The sequence below is a fragment of the Brienomyrus brachyistius genome, unplaced genomic scaffold, assembly GCF_023856365.1.
Source record: "Brienomyrus brachyistius isolate T26 unplaced genomic scaffold, BBRACH_0.4 scaffold42, whole genome shotgun sequence".
NCBI lineage: Eukaryota > Metazoa > Chordata > Actinopteri > Osteoglossiformes > Mormyridae > Brienomyrus > Brienomyrus brachyistius.
In genome coordinates, this window is record NW_026042317.1 from 1279861 (window position 1) to 1285457 (window position 5597).

Genomic DNA, 5597 nt, shown 5'->3' on the forward strand with positions numbered 1-5597 from the left:
CCCACCCCACTGTAAAAGGTCTGGTTATGCCCCCATCGGACACAATAGGCAGGTGCCCAGACGCCCTTGCCACCCCCCACCCCACTGTGAAAGGTCTGGTTATGCCCCCCTCAGACAGAACGGACAGGTGCCCAGGCAGCCTTGCCACCCCCACGCCACTGTAAAAGGTCTGGTTATGCCCCCGTTTTACAGAACGGACAGGTGACCAGGCAGCCTTGCCACCCCCACCCCACTGTAAAAGGTCTGTTTATGCCTCCGTCAGACAGAACGGACAGGTGCCCAGGCAGCCTTGCCACCCCCAGCCACTGTAAATGGTCTGGTTATGCCCCCCTCAGACAGGACGGACAGGTGCCCAGGCAGCCTTACCCCCCCACCCCCACCCCACGGTAAAAGGTCTGGTTATGCCTCCGTCAGGCAGAACGGACAGGTGCACAGACACCCTTGCCAACCTCACCCCACTGTATAAGGTCTGGATATGCCCCCCTCAGACAGGACGGGCAGGTGCCCAGGGTCCCTAACCCCCCCCCCACCCCACTGTAAATGGTCTGGCTACTCCCCATCAGAGAGAAAAGGCATGTGCCCAGGCACCCTTGCCACCCCCCCCCCCACTGTAAATGGTCTGGTTATGCCCCCCTCAGACAGGACGGACAGGTGCCCAGGCAGCCTTACCCACCCCCCCACCCCCACCCCACTATAAAAGGTCTGGTTATGCCCCCCTCAGACAGAACGGACAAGTGCCCAGGCAGCCTTGCCACCACCACCCCACTGTAAAAGGTCTGGTTATGCCCCCGTCTGATGGAACGGACAGGTGCCCAGGCAGCCTTGCCACCCCCACCCCACTGTAAAAGGTCTGATTATGCCCCCGTCAGACAGAACGGACAGATGCCCAGGCAGCCTTGCCACCACCACCCCACTGTAAAAGGTCTGGTTATGCCCCCGTCAGACAGACCGGACAGGTGCCCAGGCAGCCTTGACACCCCCACCCCACTGTAAAAGGTCTGATTATGCCGCCGTCAGACAGAATGGACAGGTGCCCAGGCAGCCTTGCCACCCCCACCCCACTGTAAAAGGTCTGGTTATGCCCCCGTCAGACAGAACGGACAGGTGCCCAGGCAGCCTTGACACCCCCACCCCACTGTAAAAGGTCTGGTTATGCCCCCGTCAGACAGAACGGACAGGTGCCCAGGCAGCCTTGACACCCCCACCCCACTGTAAAAGGTCTGATTATGCCCCCGTCAGACAGAACGGACAGGTGCCCAGGCAGCCTTGCCACCCCCCACCCCACTGTAAAAGGTCTGATTATGCCCCCGTCAGACAGAACGGACAGGTGCCCAGGCAGCCTTGCCACCCCCACCCCACTGTAAAAGGTCTGGTTATGCCCCCGTCAGACAGAACGGACAGGTGCCCAGGCTGCCTTGCCACTCCCACCCCACTGTAAAAGGTCTGGTTATGCCCCCCTCAGACAGAATGGACAGATGCCCAGGCAGCCTTGCCACCAGCACCCCACTGTAAATGGTCTGGTTATGCCCCCGTCAGACAGAACGGACAGGTGCCCAGGCAGCCTTGCCACCCCCACCCCACTGTAAAAGGTCTGGTTATGCCCCCGTCAGACAGAACGGACAGGTGCCCAGGCAGCCTTGACACCCCCACCCCACTGTAAAAGGTCTGATTATGCCGCCGTCAGACAGAATGGACAGGTGCCCAGGCAGCCTTGCCACCCCCACCCCCACTGTAAAAGGTCTGGTTATGCCCCCGTCAGACAGAACGGACAGGTGCCCAGGCAGCCTTGACACCCCCACCCCACTGTAAAAGGTCTGGTTATGCCACCGTCAGACAGAACGGACAGGTGCCCAGGCAGCCTTGACACCCCCACCCCACTGTAAAAGGTCTGATTATGCCCCCGTCAGACAGAACGGACAGGTGCCCAGGCAGCCTTGCCACCCCCACCCCACTGTAAAAGGTCTGGTTATGCCCCCGTCAGACAGAACGGACAGGTGCCCAGGCTGCCTTGCCACTCCCACCCCACTGTAAAAGGTCTGGTTATGCCCCCCTCAGACAGAATGGACAGATGCCCAGGCAGCCTTGCCACCAGCACCCCACTGTAAAAGGTCTGGTTATGCCCCCGTCAGACAGAACGGACAGGTGCCCAGGCAGCCTTGCCACCCCCACCCCACTGTAAAAGGTCTGGTTATGCCCCCGTCAGACAGAACGGACAGGTGCCCAGGCAGCCTTGCCACCCCCACCCCATTGTAAAAGAACTGATTATGCCCCCGTCAGACAGAACGGACAGGTGCCCAGGCAGCCTTGCCACCCCCCACCCCACTGTAAAAGGTCTGGTTATGCCCCCGTCAGACAGAACGGACAGGTGCCCAGGCAGCCTTGCCACCCCCACCCCACTGTAAAAGGTCTGGTTATTCCCCCGTCAGACAGAACGGACAGGTGCCCAGGCAGCCTTGCCACCCCCACCCCACTGTAAAAGGTCTGATTATGCTCCCGTCAGACAGAACCGACAGGTGCCCAGGCAGCCTTGCCACCACCACTGTAAAAGGTCTGGTTATGCACCCCTCAGTGTGCTTCAAGCTCTGTTTTTGGATTTCTTCTCTACTAGTAAGGTAGGAGTCTGTTTACTTTCTGTCTCGAACTCGGTTGAAACTGATGTTGTTGTTGTGTGTAGTTTCTGGCAATCAAGTGTAGTTTCGGTCTCCCTGAAGGTGTTAATTAGGGGGCAGGGCTTACTAAGTTAAATTGAAGGTGATAAAGGCAAACAGTGTAGTTGTTACTACTACTTCTAATCCTTTCTTTCCTACTCTATCCAATCCCCTTTCTCTCACACCGTCACTGTAGACATGTGCCTTTGACCTATCCCAGTCCACTTATCTTTTAGATCTAGAAGATCTCACCCAACATCCAGGCGCCGCACTCTCAGTAATCTTGTCTACCCTCCCATAACACCCCAGTCACAGCGAAGCGTGTTGGGTGGCCTCTGGAATTGCCAGTCTGCTGTAACGAAGGCTTATTTCATTTCCGCCCTTGCTTCACACCACTCTCTTGACTTTCTGGCTCTGACGGAGACCTGGATATCGCCTGAGAACTCGGCTACCCCGGCAGCTCTCTCCTCTGCTTATGCTTTCTCTCACTCTCCTCGCCAGACTGGCAGGGGTGGTGGCACAGGTCTATTGGTAACTCGGAACTGGTGCTACACACCCCTCTCTCTGCCCCATCTCAACATTTCATCCTTTGAATTCCATGGAGTTGCTGTTACCTCTCCACTTGATATTCGGATCATTGTTGTCTACCACCCAGGGGCGCCGCTAAGGGGGGGAAAGTTGGGACAATTCTAAGGGCCCACGCCCTTTAGGGGCCCCCAGAGATCTGAATGGGTGTGGTAGGGGGGCCCAACCTCATATTTTGTCATAGGGCCCAAAATTGCTAACGGCGCCCCTGCTACCGCCCTCCTGGCCCCCTAGGCTGCTTTCTAGAGGAACTCGATACTCTCCTCTGTCTCTTCCCCACTGACAGCTCCTCTCTCATTCTCCTTGGTGACTTCAACCTCCCCCATGACAAGCTCCTCTCTTCTGATCTCCTCCCTTTTCTCGACTCCTTCTCTCTAGCATCCAACAACTGCTCTCCCACACACATAGGAGGTAACGTCCTCGACCTGGTTTTCAGCCGCCCCTCTCCGGCTACTGACATCACTTCTACTCCTCTACACATTTCTGATCACCACTTTGTATCCTTTACCATTGCCCTACCCGTCTTGCCCAATCCCGGTTTTCAACGTTTCCTCCCCACTCGACCAAACCTCCACTCTGTCTCCGCTTCTTCTGTTGCTTCCCGCACCTTGTCTTACCTTCCTGACCTTGACTCCTTTTCCTCCTTGGCACTGGAGTCTGCAACTGATACTCTCATCTCCTCACTTTACACATTCTTGGACAAACTCTGCCCGCTGTCTTCCAAACCCAGGAAAACTCGGTCTACTCCTTGGCTTTCAGCTGCATTACGCACCAACCGAAGAGAATTGCGGGTAGCAGAGAGGACGTGGAAGAAATCTAAGCTTGATGCAGATCTGTCTTCCTACCGTACTCTGCTATCCAAATTCTCTTCAGACGTGACTGCAGCTAAAACTACCTTTTACAAAGAAACTAGAATTATCCTCATGTGTTCCTTGCAAACTCCAAAACATCTTTTCATCACTGCTCAACCCTCCACCACCTTCTGCTCCATCCTCCCTGACTGCTGAAGATTTTGCCAATTTCTTTGCCGAGAAGATTGACAGAATCTGTCAGACATTCTCTCCCTCCTCATCCACTACACTACACACTACAGATTTCCCTCCCCCCTCACAGACAATCTCTCTAGACCTTCTCCCCTTCATCACGACTATCATTAATGGCTCCATAACCTCCGGTCATGTACCAACAGCATTCAAAATAGCCAGGGTCATTCCCATCCTAAAAAAACCCACTCTAAATCCCTCAGACACTTGCAGCTACCGACCAGTATCGCTTCTTTCCTTCCTTTCAAAAATCCTCGAACGTACAGTCTACAACCAGCTTTCTCTCTATCTCTCTCAGAACAACCTCCAGGATCCTAATCAGTCTGGCTTTAAAGCAGCTCACTCTACAGAGACTGCCCTCTTAGCAGTCACTGAGAAGCTACATGCTGCCAGATTAGCCAAACTGTCATCTGTCCTCATCCTTCTTGACCTATCAGCAGCATTTGACACGGTCAACCACAAAACTCTCCTATCCATCCTTAGGAGTCTTGGCATTGGTGGCTTGGCCTGGCGCTGGCTGGCTTCCTACCTAGAAGGCCGAACATACCAAGTGACATGGATCCACATCTACTCCACATTGTCTTTTCACTGGAGAGAGTATATGAATACCGCTTCTTTCAAAAAGATTTATGACCTAAAGGTGATAAAGGTGGAGTTTGGGGCGTGGTTGTGGTGGTACGATGTGACGTCATGGGAGAGGGATTTATTTATTTATTATTTTAAATTATTTATTATTATTTTTAATTATTTAATTATTTATTATTTTATATTTATTTTTAAAATTATTATTTTATATTGAGGAGAGTGCTTATGAGTGTGTATTATTTTAATAAGTTATTATTTATTTATTATTATTTTAAAAATTATAATTTTTTATATTGAGGAGAGTGTGGGGTTTTGTCGGACGCCGCCGGGGCTGAGCGGGGTGGGTTACCTGATGGAGTGTGAGCGTATGTTGTGCGGTACTGTGGTAAGGTCCCCGGGCTTTGGAGAATCCGCAAAGGACTCTGAGAGAGTGATGCTGTGTGTCTGGTGCGGTACTGCGGTAAGGTCCCCACGGCTTTAGATAATCCGCAAAGGACTCGGAGAGAGCGATGCCGGAGAGCTGAGAGCCGTGCCGCTGCGCGAGTCTGATGCCGGAGAGCTGAGAGCCGTGCTGCTGCGCGAGTCTGTGAGAAACTCTGAGAGAATGAGACTCTGGGAGAAAATGGTAAAGTTGGAGCAAAGAATGAGAGGAGGAGGCGGAGGGTCTGTCGTCCAATAAAAACACTTGGCGGTAGTTTTGACTTGTATGTGTGTTTTTCCTCACGCAACCGTTTGT